The following is a 13216-nucleotide window of genomic DNA, read 5'->3' as shown; positions in this document are numbered from 1 at the left end:
TCCATTCCAAAACACCATAAACAAAATATGGTTTTATGTACAAATTTATTTTACAGTTTAATCCTTACACTTTCTTTTTCGTATATGAATTGGATAAAACCCTATTGATTTTAGTCTTGTAATTTAAAAGAGAATTTTGAATGAGTATTATTATTTGAAATGTTTAATTTCTTAGAGGGTTTTGAAGCAATGAGTGATGAATTATTAGAGAACAGTTGTGATATTATTTGAATGATAGAGGGTTTCTCTCTCATGGGATTTGTGGGGCACATGCATAGATAGGTGAGGTGGATTGAAAACCATGGTTTGGACACAAACCCTACTTTTCTTTCCTTGCCATTTGGATTTAGATTGTCCTACACATGTTGAGTTGCACTCATCCTTGTAGGGTTTACACTACAAACAAAAGAATGATAAGACAATGATTGAACAAATACTATTATGTTGGTTGGTGCTTGACAATTACTCATACTACTACAATTGAGGGAAACCAAAAGTGGTATGCATAATGCATACTTATCATAGTACCCTAGTGAAGAGTGTAATTTAATATCTTGTTTTCTACCTTTAGTTAAATGAATAGTTATAAATTAAATGGGACAAAAAAAGAGAGTATAAACAATAGTTGTTGTTGAACCGTTACCTATAGTATCTCATAAACTACGGTTTTAGTTAAAATTGTCGTCTATAGTATCCCATAGACTACAGTTTAGTCAAAATTGTTGTTTATTTGGCTTTGTTTTAGGTTAAATTTGTTTATTACGTCCCATCCTCTTAGTTAACTTGTATTATTTAAAATCTTGATCAAATTCAATAATAATTCAAAAAAAAATATAAATACTTATAAAACAATGTATAATGAAGCAAGCAAAATTATAAAATAATGTGTACAGTCAAAATTTTTAAAACTAAAACTAACAACATATGATTTAACTGTTTTGATCATTATCTACCCTAGAGTGTTATAAATATAATGAGCACAATAGGCTACAGTTTCTCAACATATCTGTCATCTATATTCTCTGTTTTCAAATAGACAACGTTTATAAATATAATTGTTGCCTAGATGTTTTTTTTATTTTAAAAATTGTCACCGTATTTTTTAGGATGATGTTGTCATTTGAAACGGTGTTTATACACTTTGTCAAACATTTTTTTCATCTTTGTGGTAAAAAAATGATTGCAATTGACCCTTTATTTTGGTACATAAGGATTGTGACAGTGGTTGAGTTGTGCTTGAAAAATTTATAATTTACTTTCCTGAAAAAATACATTTTTAGATAATTTTAGTAAGATTTAAACACATATGTTACTTTTAAAATGTTATGAGTTATTTGCCTATAAGGGAGACAAATGTTTATGTAGAATATTATACTTGTTTTTATATAAATGCTTTCATATTAGACATCACTATGAAACTTGACATTTCAACTAGGTTGACACTTCAAATATTAACATTCATCTGAGACCACATGAAAAAAGTATTATTAAAAAAAGAAATAAAGAAATAAAGAAAGAAAATACAAGCAAATATGGGGGACTATGCCAAAACTCATATATAAAAAACCTAAGAAAAATGATACCTAGGTAATTTATACTTATTAATAAAGAATTCTAAGAATGGACTAGATTATTATACCAATAAAATTTATAGAGAAACATTTTACTGGTATAATAATCTAAGTTAGCAAGCTTGTAAGCACATGCATTACCTTCACGAAAAATGTGAGAAATCCTAATCACGAAAAATGTATTTCACTCCTTACCAATTACAATAATCACAATAATACTCTGAAGAATTAAAAAAAAAGTAATTAACAAAAAAATCATTCATAATTTAAAAGATAATGTTTGGAGATCCACATCAACTAGATATATAAGGTCGATTCATATTATATAAATGAGTGTAAAGTTCATTTTAAAAATCAATTTTGTAAGGTTGAGTTAGGCTTAAGTCTAGTTTTTAAGATTGTATCAAACTTATCTTAGATTCGTTGGGCCTATTATGTTACCTGTTATCGGATTGCTATCGAATCAGCCATAAATATCTAGTATCACGCACTGGTGTATTAGAGACTCACATCAACTAGAGATAAAATCAACTTAAGGTATATCAGTGAGTGCAAATCTCATCTTACAAATTTCTATTATTAATAAAAAAATTATAAATTATTTTTTAAATTTGTATTTAATTAGTTACTAAGATTTTAACTACTAATTTTGGTAGCTAAAATCCTAATAGCTAATTGGACACTAGTTTATAAGTTTTTATTAATAATATAAATTAATTTAGATATCAATAACTTTTTATTTTATAAAATAATATCTAATGTAGTCAATATGATGACATTAGTTTTTTTTTCTTGTTTCAATTTCTCTCTTATTCTTGTAAAAGCTAGGTTATTTGTTTATGAGTTTGAATGCTGAAAAAAATGGTGAAATATTGTTAATAACCTACTTGATTTGGCAGTGTATTGCCGACGCTCCGACAAGGATAAGATAGATAGGAATTGAATTGAATTAGGGCAACATTTTGATAACATGATTGATTAATTAGTTTGATAACATTTTGACTTTTTTGGAAAATAAACAAACCTAAGCCACCACCCAAAAATAATGGTCAACAATTAAGTGATAAGAAAGTGAAACAAATATCATAGCCATTTCAAGATTTCAACTCTAAAGAATTTTATGCCATCACATATCCAATACTTTCTTAGAAATTTAAATTCAAAACGGAATATATATGATTAATCATGCATATTTCTTGTTAATTTGGATTGGTTAATTAACAAAAAAAGGTATTAATCATTAATATAGTTTTTATTCATTATTTGTGTTCCAATATCCAACAAAAGTATTAAACAAGATTGGAAATTCAATAGACAATAAAGTCCATAAGATAATATAGATTAATTAATGTATCTAATTATTTTACCAAACAAGTTATTTTAAGTAAAAATTATACTATACAAAAATCATTAAATAAAGATCAATTTTAAAGATAAAAAAAATTAATCACTATATTTATTAATTAAATACTATTTTAAAGATTAAAAAATTATTAATATCTAATATAATTTCTATCATTAATGAATAATTTTTAAATTAATTTTTAATCAGTTATCAAGATGTAGTTATCAACTAAAACATTAGTAACTAATTAGATAATAATTTATATATTATTTATTTATAATAAAAATTATTTTACATATCAATAATTTTTATAGTTTAAAAAATAACATCTAATTTAGTTAATTTAGTGACTAAAATAAATAGTTTCTATTTTGTGATTTTCTTGTAATGTTATAAAAAAATATTAAAAGCTAATAAAATCTTTTTTTATCAGAATAAATAAATAAAATAAAATGACACACTAGGTGTCCCAATCTTTATACAGACACTTCAAGGGTATCCTGGTATCCCAATCTTTATATCGATACTTTAGGAGTGTCCTAACCCTTATACATCAAGTGGTCAAGGTTAACCTGTTTAATACCTGACCAACATACATTCTTCAGACTCTACATACCTCCAAACCAAATCTCTATTAAAAAGAATGACAAATCACATAAAAAAAGAATTCGCTATAAACTAACTGGATCTTTTAACCAATTTTTAGTGGTTTCTTCCAATATCCCAAAATCTAAATTAAACACTTAATTAGTAAATAAATATCAACTCGCAATTATTTAATTAGTAAACTCATTAGTCCATTAATTAATAAATATATCTAATTTTTTTTAGCTTCTCCTAATGCCCCAATCACTAACTTTCTCTTATTTTCTTATTATTTTAATTACAATAAATTGCACTAACTAACATGAATATTATGTTTACAATTTTTTTAATTTTTTAAAAAATATTACGTTAACATTCTTTATGCATAACATTAATCTTCTTAATTGTTTGAAAAAAAACATATATTTTAATAAGAGAAATCATCATAAATGTTAAAAAAATTGTACACATTGGTGGTTATGATGCAATTTATATATTTTATGATAAATAAAATTCAGTTCTTGAATGGGTAAACAGAACACAAACTAATCCTTAAAAAATATAATTTAAATTTACACATGTAAAAAAGTTACAAAATAATCATTAATTCCACAACTTAATATCAAATTCATCCTTAAACATTACGATTTAGTATAAAATTGATTCTTAAATAACACACTTTGATCCTCAGCATGTCTCTTTCCTACAACCCTACCTATATGCCTACATTTTTCTTCTTCCCATCATCTTCATCTTTAACTTTAAGTCAGGCCAAAAATAATGCAATCATTCATTTCTGAGCCAAAAGCATGGGTTCCAAATTTTCTACCATGGCTTGTTTCAACTATTACTACAAAACTACAAGAAGAAAATCCATGATAACAAAAATGCAATCATTTCACCCAAGCATATTCACAAATCCATTTAAATTTGATATGTAGACAAATATAACTTTAACCTACCATTTTTTTAGTTAATTATAAAAGAAAATATTTAGCATCGACAAAAAATAAATACTAATAAATAAAAATCGACGATAATTAATCAATAGTGTCAGATTTATCTCATGATTCTGAAACCATTAACATTAATTTATTAGTGTTGGCATTTGAAGATCGACTTTAAAATGATGTTAATACTTAGTTTATTTTAAAATTTATTTAATTTAGCATCAATTTAGTTAATGTTAAAAATTTATATTTTAATATTAATTAAAATTGCATTGGTTTGATCAATGTTAATAATAGTAATTTCAAAAAAGAAAATCTCACAAAACACCTTCATCTTTAATAAAGTAAAGTAGAAAAAAAAAGAAAAAAAATTTGTAGTGGATGAAGGAGATGAGTGTTGATGAAGGAGATTAATGTGGATGAAGTAAATTAGTGTGAATAAAGGAGATGAAGAGATGTGTGTGGGGGAAGGAGATGTGTGTGGATGAAAGAGATGAATGTGGATGAAGAAGTGGTGTGAGGAGATTTATGAGTGTAAATAAAGAGACATGTGTAAGGATATTTATATAAAAAGTAAGATAAGAAAATTGTGAGTGAGGAGATTTATCATTTTTAAACCTAGACCGTTATATTAAAAATAATTTACGATTCCATTTTGTTGTCACGAAGGCACACAAATTTATAGCATATAAGTTAGTGTCAACTAAGTCGACACTTGTAGGTGCAATTGGCTTTAGAAGGGGGTTGATGAAGCCTTAGACTATTTTCGATGTGGATAAAACTAGATTGTCTAATAGATGGTTTAATAAAAATAATTTAGATTGTTTAGGAGAAATGTTTAAGGAGATTGTCAAATCAAACAAAGCAAACCAACTAGCAAGAGAAAAGAGAGAATAACACCCAATAATTTATCTTTGTTCACCTAAATTCGGGATACATCCAGTCTCATTGAGACAACTACTTAAGAGTTTCCACTAACCAAAATACGTTACAATGAGTAATCAAACTTTTATAGGACACAACGAGAAAACACCCAACTCCAAGTTACAACAAGTAATTAAACCTCTTTAGGCCATAATGAGTAATTAAAATTCTCTAAGTTATCCCTTCTTAACCTCTCATTGAAATTAAAAACATTAAAGAAAACAAAGAACGCTCTATTGTAAGGGTGTTACTTCACAATGTGAAGAAATACAATTGTTTAGCACTCAACCCAAGAAAACTAAACGCTCTAAAAGTTTAATCAGATGCTCACTGTATCATTGGTATTTACATCAAGATCACTTGTATAAAACGCTCTAAAAGTTTAATCAGATGATCACTGTATCATTGGTATTTGCATCAAGATCACTTGTATAGCTTGAATTGCTTGACTTGCCCTACTTGCGTTTTCCACCTTCAATCCCTTTATATAACTTTTCAAATTTGTTTTTTTATTAAGTTTGTTGGAAAATAATTTTAAAATGAGTAGTTTTTTTATATGCAAATACATATATTTTTTATATAAGAAAAGAAATTATAAAACTGAAAAGAAAAAATTATTAAATATATAAGTTACAAAAATTTAAATATAGAATAAACAATTTATTTTTTCAAAATAATAATTCTTCTACTAAATTTTAACTCTAGTCTCAAAACACACTTTAGCTTAAAGGCAGATTTTTTTTTAAAAGAAAATAATAGCTAAAATCATTAAATTTAAGTTTATAAAAGATTTGATAAAGAATTATGTCAAGAGGAATTAATAAACATGTTTAGGGATGCTAACATTCCCTTTCGATTTGTAGAGCGTTCCACTTTTATGAGAAACTCAAATATTTTGTAACTAAAATTTAAATTCAATCACATCATACATTATCATGTAATATTGTAGTTAAAGAAAAATTACACGAAGTTTATTTCTCTACACTAGAAAAAAAAAGTTTGTCTCACTACTTATACATGGATTTAATTTTATTTGACGAATTACTCATTGATAATGATTAAAAATTAGATAAATAAAATTTGAATTTTTGTGAAATAATAAGTCATATAAGAGAAATTATGACTAAATTTGTTGAGTTATGCTTGAATAAATGTGGGTTGAAGATAATAGATAGTACTATATGAAATGTTATAAGAGTTCAACCCAAGAATAAAATGTAATTGTCTTGAAATAACTTGATTTTGAAAGATGACTATATTCAAATGAGTATATATTCTAAACTTAATTGTAAGCTGTTGGTTAAAAATAATTGATATTTTGTTTTAAGAATCCGTGTTGTAACGATATTGTCTCATTCTAAATTTATGAAATACATCGACTAGAGATTAAGACATTTCATGGTATATAAGTGAGTGCAAAAGTCACCTTATGATAAATCGATTTTATGATGTTGAGTTAGGTTTTGAGTTACCGAAATTATATAATTGAGAATAAATAATATTTTTTAGAAAATATGGTTAGATTTGTAAATTTCATTTTTTTTAGAAAATATAAATATATTTACATCTACTAACAAAAATCCTGCTCAGCATTACCGCGAAAATTAAAAGGTTTGAAAACTGAAAAGCACAAAACCCGAAGTTAGGGTTTTCGTTTTCCGTTCACCCACGCGCCGTTGGAGGAGGGAGGTGGCACCGGTGTTGGGACCGAGAAGAAGTTGTTGAATCTGCGAGTTGTGGCAAATCTGGTTGGAGAGAAGGGATTTGTAAGAGTGCGTTTGTGAAGTGGAATTCAGAGCTAATTCCGGTTTGTGGAGGAGGTAAAGGGCGCGCTAGTGGAACTCCTTGGCTTGGTGGTGGTGGCAGAGATTGAGGTTGACGGAAGAGAGACTGGGAATTGAGGTTTTGTTGTTAATTTGAATTAATGGAAGCTGCGGCGTGGTAGTGATTCTCTAGCAATTATAAAATGTGTGTTCTGCAATTTGAGGAAAATCGTAAACCCTATGCTTTCGATTATATTATGATGTTCTTGCATTCTTTTGGACTATTAAATTACCATTTTGATAATGAGAAGCGCTTTTGACAAACTTTCCATACTGCTTCACTCTTAAAGCATTGATATTGGAAATATTTTGTATAAGTTCATCAACAGCAACACCACGACGGTGTTTGCGGGAAATTGCTCTTTCCTTTCCCAGATTTTATTTGGATGAAGTTTGATGAATGCATGAGCTTAAGCACAAATATTGCCACCAGTTGAATTTGTTCAATACATTATATTATATATCTGGACTAATTCCCTGCCCCTTGCTTGCTCAGTGTTTTATTTGATGTTTGAATTATTGCAGTTAACATAGGGAAGACGAAAATTTCTGGGTTGGATTTTGGAGTAGAGGAAGATGAGGAGACTGAGTGGACAAAGTTTTGATATTTTAAAGTAGTTTATGTCGATTAAGCTACTGAAATGAAGAGTGAAAGTGCATGATTTGAGCAAATCCTGCAGAATGTTGTTTTGTAGAAAGGTATGAATCTGTGGCTTGCCCAAAAATTCATCCTTGATTAGAGACAACATGTGTGTTCCATTCCCAGGCTCTCTATCTTTTCCTTTAAATTGAATGATTTAAGTTCACAATGGAATATGCTTCATTGAATGGATAAAAGATAGAAGCCGGGAAAATTTATGATGATAAACACTGTTAATTTATACAACCACGGTTTTATACAAAATGAACAATTTATAACATTTACAACTCCCAATGATAATTTTGTAATTGATTGAGTTTAATGACTTAGAGACACTGTGAATCATAGTTTTACGCTATTAGCCAACTAATCGTATGTCGGAGATGATATGATCTTTAAAGTGGGTATTATCATCGAAGCTAGCTAACTTATATAGATTTGTGATTAGTTCACTATGCAAAACTAGCTTTTTCATTAAACTGATTTCATACTTTAAAAATCCTCTGAAAAAGCTATTGTTTTCACATTGTGAACTTCGGTTTATAATGGACTTGATTTTTATGTTTTTTGGTTTTATTTTCTAGGAAAAATTGACACCCCAGGAATATTCTTCTCATGCAAAACTATAACACTGAGGGATTTTAGTACTAATGCACTAGCTGGGGGTACAACTGCTTGCATAGGTTTGTGATAAACTCAAACTTCATTTTTTTCTTGATTTGTTAATATAGATACTTTAGCTTTAATTTTGTTCCATCCTTCATGAGGGGCGAGTTGATGATGTTCGCTATATCTTGTAATTTATTGTATTAATTTTTGGAATAATGGTTCTGTTAGTATTATTAACTAGGGTCTGTTGTGTCAAATTTCCACTTGGAGACTTTGATCCTGGATTCGTTTTCAATGTAATTCCCTAAAGATGAACAGTGCAGTATAATTTGGTTGATTATTTACCGGATGCTAGAGCATTTGTAATGCCAGAACATAAAAGGAAGCTGCTATCTTGATGACTTGGGCGTGATGGATAGGCAAACCACACATCATTTAGTTCTGCTTCCAAGTCTTGATCACGACAGTAAAAGACATTAAGTGTCAGTTCTCATTCATAGAAAAAAAAATTGAGCTGTAAAGGGATATATTTAATTTATGAAATGGTTCTGAAATTAGCATTGTACAATAGAAAGGGTGAAAAATGTGTATGAATCTTGGATTTTCACCCTGTCTCAGGCATTCATTCTCTATATTATAAAATTTCACCTCTCTGTAACATTTAAAAAACCAAGGGTAACTTCTATAAAGGCATGTTTGATTCACTTCGTACTTTGTTTATATTATTTAAAACTATTTTCTAAAACAACTCTACCCCGGTACTATCAATTTATAATCTAATATTTGTTAAGTTTTTGAAAATGGTCTCCAAATTAAGTGTTTTAAAAGCAAATAACATAAACAGCAAGGAGATGTTTTCTCATCCTCTTTTCTTTTCTATCTTTGTCTAAACGCTTTTAAAAAACATTATAACTTTTGATAATATCCATTTCTTGTTTCACTTTTCCAATTCAGTGCTTTTGTCAATTATGCTCAGTAGTTGTGATCAGAAGGACTGACGGGTTGAAATCGGCAGGGCTTATGCTCTGTCTGATACGACCCAAAAATTGAATAGTATTGATACTGAAATATGATTAACTAGAGGTGAAACTTCTGTTACAATATAGAATTAGGGACAACTAAACCATTGCTGGGGCAGAGCTCCTTACTAAATGAAAATTGAAATAAAAATATTTCCTTTTATGTGGAAGAACTCCTTCACTCAGCCTAGCCAGATATTTTTCACTCAAGAATCCTCATACCTCTCATTCTGTTACCCTCCATCAAATAATCATCCTCTCTCACCCCTAGCATGATCCTCGCATCTCCCTCTCCCACTCCTTCTGCCAGCTATGCATTCTCTTATACTCTTGTTCTCTCGTCTTCCTCTCCCTCCAATTCCATCCCACTCTAGCCACTATTCTTCTTTATTTGTTAACTCATAAAATGCAAGCCCAATAATGGGTTACCCTTCACCATATCTACATTGGTATTTGTAGTCATCCACTTTGCTTTCCTATTACCTATATCTTTCTTCTTGGTAACTTCTAAATCACAGTATTTATATAGAGCATTATTTCCATGCTCGAGTTAGCACAGTTACTGAATTGAAGAAAATATTTTTCATTGTCATGTACATATAACATGTTAGCAATAGGAAGTTTGTATTCATGCCAGACAAAGAAAAAGTTGCTTGAGTACTCTTTGGTGATTGACATAGCTATGTTTATGAATCTTTCCAAACCCACTTTTTGGTAGTCTTCAGTCATCGGAGATTCAGAAATGTTACTCTTTGTAATTTTGCAGAAATTTGTTCCTCTGGTTTTAAGACAGACACACTTTGCCAAACTTTAAAGTCAATGAAAACAGTTCTTTGATCAAACATTGCACAGATGGGTGACAATTCTCTTGTTCCACAGATGATAGAAAAAGTAATAATTGATCAGATAGTAAGTTGACACATTTTGTTGAGTTTTCTTGTGTTGACATTTTTTCTGTTTACTTTTTCTGGTGCTTCCTTAGCTCATTTAGAAACTTTTTATAAGAATTATTTCTCATCCTGATTTTGTACAACCGCCGCAAAGGTCTTCTTTGGGCAATAGTGGTTCTCTCCTGAGAATGCTTGTTACAGTGGATTCGAAACCTACTATACTTTCTGAACAAAGCATTGTCACTCTAGGCCATCATCTTTCTGAATATCTAATGGATAATTTGCAGGCAAGTATGCTTTCAAAAACTGACTAGCCATGAATAAAAAAATGAACTATGTTGTTGCCTACTTGTCTCACTTCATTCTTTTGGATATCCCAGATCACACTTTACATTAAAATTAATTAACTAATTGTTTTTTCTGTCCTTAATTTTGTTTTGGAAGTCAAAATGTCTAGAATTTTTGTAAAATACTATGATTGATTGCTACAGTATCTTACTATATAAAATAAAATTGACAACTTCTAAAAAAGAAATGCAGAGTCTAGCAAAATGTCCTCTGGCCATTATTATATCAAAGGCAATGGTGGGAATGGCGTCTAAAATGTCACTACTGCTCAGATGATTGGTTTTGGTTTCTTTCCTTTGTTGACAATTGTTTTAGGAGTTATATAACAGCAGATATCAATATCACAATTTTAACCAATGTGGAAATTCATTGAGAAAAATGACAACATGACTCCCTCCTACCGAGCTAGGGCTAGGCTAGATTCTTTTTTATCTTGCATTAATTTAACTTTTTATGGCTTAGCATTCCATATAATAAAAAGTTGTGGGTATATAGAACTAACAACAGATGAACCTCAAGGGTATTCTTTGTAACAAATAATGAAGATCTTTTCATTTTCTCATTCTGGTCTAAAGACATCTGTCCAAGATTATATTTGTTTTTTCTCTAACAAGAATCTCTATTATGTTTTCTGATCTCACTATATTAAGTGCTTGTAATTTGACATCTTTTTATTTCATAAGTCTATCAGTTTTAATGTTTGTTGACAACATGAATTGATTTATTTGTTATATATGTGTGTGTATGCATATTCCTTCTTAGATGTTTGCTAGAATCCTAGTATGTTTTTTTATACTAGTGAGTGCTTCTATTAATTTTGGAGTTTTCTTATATTTCATCATCTAAAGCAATGGATCTTAATTTTTTTTATATGAATTTATTTTAGTACTTGGATTATAGATTTAACTGTACAACAGTGCATCCGAGAAGATGATGAATAGGTTCCTTTCAATTAAGTACCAGCATTCTTCTTCCTTGATTTTTCTTGTTTGACCGGTCCAAAGTTATGAATCTTGTGTCAGAAGAAAATGCGATCAGCTATATCTAAAAGTAGTTTGTTATCAATGTACAAAGAACTTCTTGAATAGGGTCAATGCTTTTACTTCTGTACTTTGGTTGATGCTAAAGGATTCTAAATTTAAACAGATTATGTCTTTTTCCAAGGAGAAATGATGCTAAATTACAACAGATTATGTCTTTTTCCAAGGAAAACATTGACAACCTCGTACATCAAGTGTAGACTTTACCTGAGGGACAAGAACAACTATTGATTGTTATTTTGAAGCTTGCTGTTCACAAGTATACTTATCATTCCATTGGATAATTTCAGTATTTTGTGATTGTCTATACACCATTGTGTGGATAGTTTACACCAAATACATGTGCTCATTTAGCATTAATCCACAGTAGGATATCACCTCTTTTTTGACTGCCTAAAATCCAATAGAGTGCTTATTACATGCTACGTCACATGTAGCTTCTAGGAAGATATGAAACAAATCACGTGGTAAGATTGATGAGTTAGTGTAAAATGAGCCATTTTAAGAGGTGGGTAGGTTCAAGTAAGTTCTGCGGCCAAGTTTGTTGTTGGTTTCAAAATCCAATCTATGCATCTATTTTAATTTGGCTATATCCATTGGAAAAATGTCATGGACATAACCTATTTAAATTTTGGAGCTGAAGGGTACCTTTAGATTTAATTTCAGTATTTGTCCTATTCTTTAGTGATGGCTGTTTCCTTCCAATCTTTTGTATTGTTTTCTGAAAATTTTGAAAAGAAAAACTCAGAAGGGAAAAGTTCAAAGTCATGGTCATGCTCTTTAGAATGAGTCATTTTGCCATAATAAGATAAAAAAAAGCAGAACCAAAAACTGAGTTAGATTCTTATGACATTCAATTAATTCATAGAAATGGCAAGAAAGAAGTACATGTGATTAAATAGTGATTTGAATCTATTCACAATGCAGCCTCTCCGTTCCTTGTTGCAACACCTTGACATTAGTGAAACAAGGTCCAATCAGAATTGTAGATGCAACAAACTCAAAAATTTTGTGATTGTCAATGAAGTTTATATCTGAACAAGACGAATAAGTTCATCTCAGCATCTGCAAGATGCTTTGAAGCACCCTTGCATTGTGAACAGGACAAATAGAATACAGCTAATGTGGCCTATTCAGATTCATAGGTTAAAATAAGAATAACTTATGTGCAAGTTAATTTGTACAAAATTCTATTTTTTTACAAAATTATCCAAAACTTGCATAATACCAAGAACTTCATAATGAATTTCAAGAAAAAGCTTGAAAAGAAAAAGGTTAAAAGAACAATTTAAACAGTACCCTCAATTATAAAGAACAGTAGTGTACAACATTCTAGGACATCTGCAATCTGATGAGTCTGAGAGAAAAAATCAATAATCATAATGAAAAATTCGCATAACTAGGACGTCAGATTTCTAATTTTGTATTTTTCTAATTTATTATTTGCTCTACCAGATCATGCAGATAAATTG

At 29.3% G+C, this 13216-nt stretch overlaps 1 long non-coding RNA gene across 6 annotated transcripts; it reads left to right on the top strand.

Moving 5' to 3' along the window:
* Positions 1 to 6957: 6957 nt before the first annotated feature.
* On the top strand, positions 6958 to 12965 carry LOC137836901 (uncharacterized). Of its 6 annotated transcripts, XR_016520663.1 has the most exons (5): positions 6960 to 7343; positions 7724 to 7897; positions 8423 to 8521; positions 10233 to 10375; positions 11851 to 12965. It is a non-coding gene; the product is annotated as an uncharacterized LOC137836901 (long non-coding RNA). The 6 variants fall into 6 exon arrangements; XR_016520666.1 differs by lacking the exon at positions 10233 to 10375; XR_016520662.1 differs by lacking the exon at positions 11851 to 12965 and having other exon boundaries at positions 10233 to 10704.
* The last annotated feature ends 251 nt before the right edge of the window (positions 12966 to 13216 follow it).

The sequence above is a fragment of the Phaseolus vulgaris genome, chromosome 4, assembly GCF_051622355.1.
Source record: "Phaseolus vulgaris cultivar YP4 chromosome 4, ASM5162235v1, whole genome shotgun sequence".
NCBI classification, from domain to species: Eukaryota; Viridiplantae; Streptophyta; class Magnoliopsida; order Fabales; family Fabaceae; genus Phaseolus; species Phaseolus vulgaris.
This window is presented reverse-complemented; position numbering and strand designations above follow the sequence as displayed.